The 7,500-nt window shown below is 60.2% G+C and overlaps 2 non-coding genes across 2 annotated transcripts; both read right to left on the bottom strand.

Annotated features, from left to right (window-relative positions):
• Positions 1-819: 819 nt before the first annotated feature.
• Positions 820-972, bottom strand: LOC139053987 (5.8S ribosomal RNA). The gene has a single exon (XR_011510943.1). It is a non-coding gene; the product is annotated as a 5.8S ribosomal RNA (ribosomal RNA).
• A 1,237-nt stretch (positions 973-2,209) lies between these two features.
• LOC139053991 (small subunit ribosomal RNA) lies at positions 2,210-4,024 on the bottom strand. The gene has a single exon (XR_011510945.1). It is a non-coding gene; the product is annotated as a small subunit ribosomal RNA (ribosomal RNA).
• Between the last annotated feature and the right edge of the window lie 3,476 nt (positions 4,025-7,500).

Genomic DNA, 7,500 nt, shown 5'->3' with positions numbered 1-7,500 from the left:
TGCGGCGCACGAGCAGTTGCGTGGTAAGCGACCGTGTCTGAAGCCCAAAACACCACCGAGGCAAAGATCGCCTTAGCAGCGCGCCGCTTCAGCGGGCACCGCAGGGGCGACTAAAACCTGGCGGGAGGCATCGTCTCGTGTAGCGTCGCCCCTGCCCCAACTGGAGTGGCCCAGTCTTAAGGGGACAGAGACTGCGAAGCACTTGGACCGACGGCGGACTACGACGGAACGCTTCAGCTCGGCCAACGCTCTCGAGGGAGACATTTTCCGTCTCGCGGCAATTCTCCGCCGTGCCGTGCTCTTCTCGCTCGCAGACGGCGCTCTCGCGTCGAACCGCTTTCGGGGGCCACCCTTCTCCTCCCCGCTCCTCGCACGAATCTGCCGATTCCCATTCGTGCGACGAAGCCCGGAAGGGCGCCCACACAGCTGCGGTGACGTGAGCGAGCGACCAGCTCTGGAGCTCGACGTACTCCGAAGGCAAACAACGCAAATTGCGATCGCTTCCGACTCTCTCGCAAAGGTGCGCGCTACAAGGCAACAGACGTTCGCGCCTCGAGCTTGGACCGCTCTTTCCCTGCAGGTATCCGACTCCATCCTGCGGCGGTCTTGCCAGAGGCGCGCACTCGTCACGCTGCAGTAGTAATGCCTCGTTTCCGTCTCTTCGAAGATTTGGCACGACGGCTCGCCACCGTCTCCTTCTCGTGAGGTTGCTGGCGCGTGGCTTCAGCGCTCAACGTACTGTCCATGATGCCGACGCGGTCAAAACGAGTCGACGGACGCACGTTCCCTGTGCGCCGAAGGCTCTCTTGATATGTGATCCGACCCTCAGACAGACGAAGCCAAGGGAAGACCCAAGGCCGCAATGTGCGTTCAAAGAATCAGTGCTCAGTGTGTCCTGCAATTCACACCAAGTCTCGCAGCTGGCTGCGTTCTTCATCGACCCGAGAACCGAGTGATCCACCGCTTAGAGTCGTGAAAAATAGTTTGTTCAATTCAGTACAGTACAACCAGTGTTTCAGGCACGTGGCGTCTCCCTGTGTGTGGTTTCGAAGAGCGCCTTTCGGCGTGCGCTACTCCTGTTTCGCTCTTTCGTTCGGCGGTCACGCGTTTCCGCATGACCGCTGCTGATCCAACAGCCTACTCGAGACGAAAGACAAGAGCTTGGCGCGCGCGTACTCGCGCAGCTCTCCAAAGCCACTCGGCCAGTGCCAGGGACGGCTCTCTGCGCCGGAGCCACAACAAGTCTACTTGAGGCGGAAGACGAAGCCAGCAAGGGCCTGGCCGCAAGTGCGTTCGAATACGGGATTACAGTCCCTCGTCTGTCCGTACTTCCTCTTTCGACGTGCGGCGCCTTCCCAAAGCGCACAAGTCCGCAAACCGCAGAACGCTTCCGACGTAGCAAAGCCGCGTTTCCTTCGGTACTTCGCAGCAACGCCGCCTTTCCCTCGGCGGCGGGCAAATAGCCTGCAGACGTCGTCGCATTGAACCGCGAACTCGACACCTCGCGCGTCACGAGCGGGAGCCGACCGGCAGCCTCCGGCCCTTTCGGGCGCGGTGGAATTTGCCGCGGAGGACGGGAGAGTGCTTTAGGCCACGGTTCCTTCCGTACTTGGCAGCCGCACCCTCAATACCGCCGGTTCCATGACCGACCGAGCGCCGCACCGTTCCTTTAGTACTTGGGCAGCAACAAAGTCGGGTCGTTACTCCACACTCGCCGCAGGAAGCGACCGGCAGCCGCCAGCCTTTTCAGACTCGGCAGCGTTTGCCGCGGAGGACGGGAGAGCGCTCGCACCACGGTTCCGTGTGTACTAAGCGGCAGCGGCATTAGCTCTCGACCGTCAGTTCCTTGACCGACCGCACGCTTCGCCGTTCCCCTCGTACTGGGCAAGAGCAGCAGGTCGGGTCGTCTTACTCCCATTCCGCGCAAGAGTGCCGAGGCGGACTTCAGAAAGCCCACCCAACAGTGTGCGTTACGCCGTTTCTACCCGCGGGCGCGGCCAAGCCAACCGTCCAAGGTTGCAGCCGGCGTCCACTGGGCGCAACAAATTTGGCACGGGGCGCCCTTCGAAATTCGGGCAATCCCCGGCATGTTCGGGTATAGCCGTCCCCGCGTCCAAGCGGGGCCAGCGGCGGAAAGCGTCGGGCGCAGCGAGCTGCTTCACCCACACGGGGTAGAAACAATGGCGCTCGTCACCCTCGAACAATCCGGTAATGATCCTTCCGCAGGTTCACCTACGGAAACCTTGTTACGACTTTTACTTCCTCTAAATGATCAAGTTTGGTCATCTTTCCAACAGACCGGCGCAACCGAAAGGCCGCGCCGGACATCGGTCCGAAGACCTCACTAAATCATTCAATCGGTAGTAGCGACGGGCGGTGTGTACAAAGGGCAGGGACGTAATCAACGCGAGCTTATGACTCGCGCTTACTGGGAATTCCTCGTTCAAGGGGAACAATTGCAAGCCCCTATCCCAATCACGAAAGAAGTTCCACGGGTTACCCAGTCTTTTCAGACAGGGATAAAGACACGCTGCTTCCTTCAGTGTAGCGCGCGTGCGGCCCCGGACATCTAAGGGCATCACAGACCTGTTATTGCTCTGTTTCGTGCGGCTAGGAGCCGCTTGTCCCTCTAAGAAGGTTGTAAGGTGCTGGGAACCCCGCACCTATTTAATAGGCTAGAGTCTCGTTCGTTATCGGAATTAACCAGACAAATCGCTCCACCAACTAAGAACGGCCATGCACCACCATCCACCGAATCAAGAAAGAGCTCTCAATCTGTCAATCCTCCCAGTGTCCGGGCCGGGTAAGTTTTCCCGTGTTGAGTCAAATTAAGCCGCAGGCTCCACTCCTGGTGGTGCCCTTCCGTCAATTCCTTTAAGTTTCAGCTTTGCAACCATACTTCCCCCGGAACCCAAACACTTTGGTTTCCCGGAAGCTGCCCGCCGAGTCATTTGAGTAACTCAGGCGGATCGCTGGTTGGCATCGTTTATGGTCAGAACTAGGGCGGTATCTGATCGCCTTCGAACCTCTGACTTTCGTTCTTGATCAAAGAAAACATTCTTGGCAAATGCTTTCGCAGTAGTTCGTCTTGCGACGGTCCAAGAATTTCACCTCTAGCGCCGCAATACGAATGCCCCCGTCTGTCCCTCTTAATCATTACCTCGTATTCCAAAAACCAACAGAACAGAAACGAGGTCTTGTTCTATTATTCCATGCAAGTTTATTCAGGCGACTCGCCTGCGTTGAGCACTCTAATTTTTTCAAAGTAAAAGCACCGGCCTTCTCGAGGCACACAATGAAGTGCACCAAGAAAGGACCGGCATGATGTTCAGTCCGAGCCGTCGCATCGGGTAGATGCACTACTCGTCTGGAACTGAGATCCAACTACGAGCTTTTTAACCGCAGCAGCTTTAGTATACGCTATTGGAGCTGGAATTACCGCGGCTGCTGGCACCAGACTTGCCCTCCAATTGATCCTCGTTAAAGGATTTAGAGTGTACTCATTTCAATTACGGGGCCTCAAAAGAGTCCCGTATTGTTATTTTTCGTCACTACCTCCCCGTGCCGGGAGTGGGTAATTTGCGCGCCTGCTGCCTTCCTTGGATGTGGTAGCCGTTTCTCAGGCTCCCTCTCCGGAATCGAACCCTGATTCTCCGTTACCCGTAACAACCATGGTAAGCAAGTAACCTACCATCGAAAGTTGATAAGGCAGACACTTGAAAGAAACGTCGCCGGCTCGTGGCCATGCGATCAGCACAAAGTTATCCAGAGTCACCACACAATACGGGCCGAAACCCGATCGATCTTGGTCTAATAAAAGCACCCGTCGCCCAAAGGGCTTCAGGCTCACTGCATGTATTAGCTCTAGAATTGCCACAGTTATCCAAGTAGGAAGAAACGATCTAAGGAACCATAACTGATTTAATGAGCCATTCGCGGTTTCGCCTTATTTCGGCATGTACTTAGACATGCATGGCTTAATCTTTGAGACAAGCATATGATTACTGGCAGGATCAACCAGGTAATCGTTCAACTGCGCGTCCCGCCTGTCAAGCAGGCCGGACGCCGTTTTTGCGATGCCGAGGCCACCTTCAGGCGCCCCAGCACGCTTCGTTCTTGCAAAGAGTAGCACTTTGCACAGTCCGAGACGACGGCGTTCGAGCTCGCTACGGCGCCCTCCCCGAAGGGCCGGGTATCGCCACGCGGCAAGAAGCACGCAACATTCTCGATAGACTGGTTGTGTCGACTCGATCACGGCTTGCGGTTTCTCTTGAGCCCGCAGCACAGGTGGACCGACCGACACTTGCAACGTAGCCGAGACGGCAAAGCCGCCAGGCGACGGGTCACGCCCGCGCCTTCGGCGCTTTCGCATTTGACTCGTCCGAGGACGATGCGGAACACAACTCGATATCGTGGAGAAAGCGTCGTCCGACAACCAGCCCCTAACGCATCAAGCGGATGAGGCTGCAGACGTCAGCTGTGGGATCCACGGGAGCGATACCGGGGACACGCTTGACGGGCACGAAGCCCGCCGCATATCAAACACCCAGGTCGCTTTTGGGGGCGACTGCTCTCTGGGACCCCCATATAATAGCAGCGATAAGTTCCCAAATCTCCATGGGGCCGTACTCGTGCCACTTTCGACGAGCGTTTGGCGAAAATCGTGCCGCCTCGCAGCGCCGCGAGCGAGATGGAAAGCTTACGTCGGCAGCGCAATGCCGAAGTCGTGAAAGCGCAGCGCGTCGACCGAATGCGCGAACGGCAATCTCTCGCCTATGGACAGCGCGGTTTCCAGAACAATCGCCTTTCTGTGCCCCTACGGGGCCGCACGCTAGCGCGGCCCTTTCGCCGTTTCCGAGCACGAGTGCGACCGGCGCGGGCGGCGTGCTCGACACCCCGGCTGACGCCGTTTCGGACTTTGTCTCTTCGCGCGCTCGCGCCAACGCCGCGGCAAAACGACGACCTCTGCGCGGTTCTTTCCCGGTTCCCGGCGTGCTATAGTGCAGCCAGCCGGACGGTGGCGACGACTCAGTCGCGGCCGTGCGGTGGCTTGTACGCCAAAGTTGCGTGACGGGCGTCGAGCTCCCGCCGCGGCCCGGCTCAGGTGGTTTCGGACTTCTGTCTCTTCCGAGCGCTCGCGTCGTCGTGGGCACGATTCTCGAGTGCGGAGCGGTGCGCGGACACCACCACGAACACGCGCAAGCCGAAAACGGCACTACGGTACAACGTCGGCCAGGGCGGTACGGCCCCCTTATATGAGCAGCGATAAGTGACCAGATCTCCACGGGGCCGTACTCGTGCGACAAGGCGGCGTACTGCGCCGAGCCGAGCGCCAATATTTGGCCTTGGCACGGCCGATTTGAGCTCTCGCGATCGCCGCGGTACCGCCGCTCACCGATTCAAGGCACGCTAGCGCGGCCCCTTCGCCATTTTTCGAGTAAGAGTGCGAAAAGCGCGCGCGGCGTGCTCGTCGCCCCGGCTGACGTAGTCTCGGACTTAGTCTCGCTCACGCCGCCCCGGCTGACGTCGTCTCGGACTTAGTCGCGCTCACACCGCCCCGGCTCACGTGGTTTCGGACTTCCGTCTCTTCCGAGCGCTCGCGTCGTCGTGGGCACGATTCTCGAGTGCGGAGCGGTGCGCGGACACCACCACGAACACGCGCAAGCCGAAAATGGCACTACGGTACAACGTCGGCCAGGGCGGTACGGCCCCCTTATATGAGCAGCGATAAGTGACCAGATCTCCACGGGGCCGTACTCGTGCGACAAGGCGGCGTACTGCGCCGAGCCGAGCGCCAATATTTGGCCTTGGCACGGCCGATTTGAGCTCTCGCGATCGCCGCGGTACCGCCGCTCACCGATTCAAGGCACGCTAGCGCGGCCCCTTCGCCATTTTTCGAGTAAGAGTGCGAAAAGCGCGCGCGGCGTGCTCGTCGCCCCGGCTGACGTAGTCTCGGACTTAGTCTCGCTCACGCCGCCCCGGCTGACGTCGTCTCGGACTTAGTCGCGCTCACACCGCCCCGGCTCACGTGGTTTCGGACTTTCGTCTCTTCCGAGCGCTCGCGTCGTCGTGGGCACGATTCTCGAGTGCGGAGCGGTGCGCGGACACCACCACGAACACGCGCAAGCCGAAAACGGCACTACGGTACAACGTCGGCCAGGGCGGTACGGCCCCTTATAAGAGCAGCGATAAGTGACCAGACCTCCACGGGGCCGTACTCGTGCGACAAGGCGGCGTACTGCGCCGAGCCGAGCGCCAATATTTGGCTTTGGCACGGCCGATTTGAGCTCTCGCGATCGCCGCGGTACCGCCGCTCACCGATTCAAGGCACGCTAGCGCGGCCCCTTCGCCATTTTTCGAGTAAGAGTGGGAAAAGCGCGCGCGGCGTGCTCGACGCCCCGGCTGACGTCGTCTCGGACTTGGTCGACGCCCCGGCTGACGTAGTCTCGGACTTAGTCTCGCTCACGCCGCCCCGGCTGACGTCGTCTCGGACTTAGTCGCGCTCACACCGCCCCGGCTCACGTGGTTTCGGACTTTCGTCTCTTCCGAGCGCTCGCGTCGTCGTGGGCACGATTCTCGAGTGCGGAGCGGTGCGCGGACACCACCACGAACACGCGCAAGCCGAAAACGGCACTACGGTACAACGTCGGCCAGGGCGGTACGGCCCCTTATAAGAGCAGCGATAAGTGACCAGACCTCCACGGGGCCGTACTCGTGCGACAAGGCGGCGTACTGCGCCGAGCCGAGCGCCAATATTTGGCTTTGGCACGGCCGATTTGAGCTCTCGCGATCGCCGCGGTACCGCCGCTCACCGATTCAAGGCACGCTAGCGCGGCCCCTTCGCCATTTTTCGAGTAAGAGTGGGAAAAGCGCGCGCGGCGTGCTCGACGCCCCGGCTGACGTCGTCTCGGACTTGGTCGACGCCCCGGCTGACGTAGTCTCGGACTTAGTCTCGCTCACGCCGCCCCGGCTGACGTCGTCTCGGACTTAGTCGCGCTCACACCGCCCCGGCTCACGTGGTTTCGGACTTGCGTCTCTTCCGAGCGCTCGCGTCGTCGTGGGCACGATTCTCGAGTGCGGAGCGGTGCGCGGACACCACCACGAACACGCGCAAGCCGAAAACGGCACTACGGTACAACGTCGGCCAGGGCGGTACGGCCCCTTATAAGAGCAGCGATAAGTGACCAGACCTCCACGGGGCCGTACTCGTGCGACAAGGCGGCGTACTGCGCCGAGCCGAGCGCCAATATTTGGCCTTGGCACGGCCGATTTGAGCTCTCGCGATCGCCGCGGTACCGCCGCTCACCGATTCAAGGCACGCTAGCGCGGCCCCTTCGCCATTTTTCGAGTAAGAGTGGGAAAAGCGACCGCGGCGTGCTCGACGCCCCGGCTGACGTCGTCTCGGACTTAGTCGACGCCCCGGCTGACGTAGTCTCGGACTTGGTCTCGCTCACGCCGCCCCGGCTGACGTAGTCTCGGACTTGGTCTCGCTCACGCCGC

Source organism: Dermacentor albipictus, unplaced genomic scaffold, assembly GCF_038994185.2.
Source record: "Dermacentor albipictus isolate Rhodes 1998 colony unplaced genomic scaffold, USDA_Dalb.pri_finalv2 scaffold_448, whole genome shotgun sequence".
NCBI classification, from domain to species: Eukaryota; Metazoa; Arthropoda; class Arachnida; order Ixodida; family Ixodidae; genus Dermacentor; species Dermacentor albipictus.
Note: the sequence above shows the minus strand (reverse complement) of the source record. Positions and strands in the feature narration are given on the sequence as shown.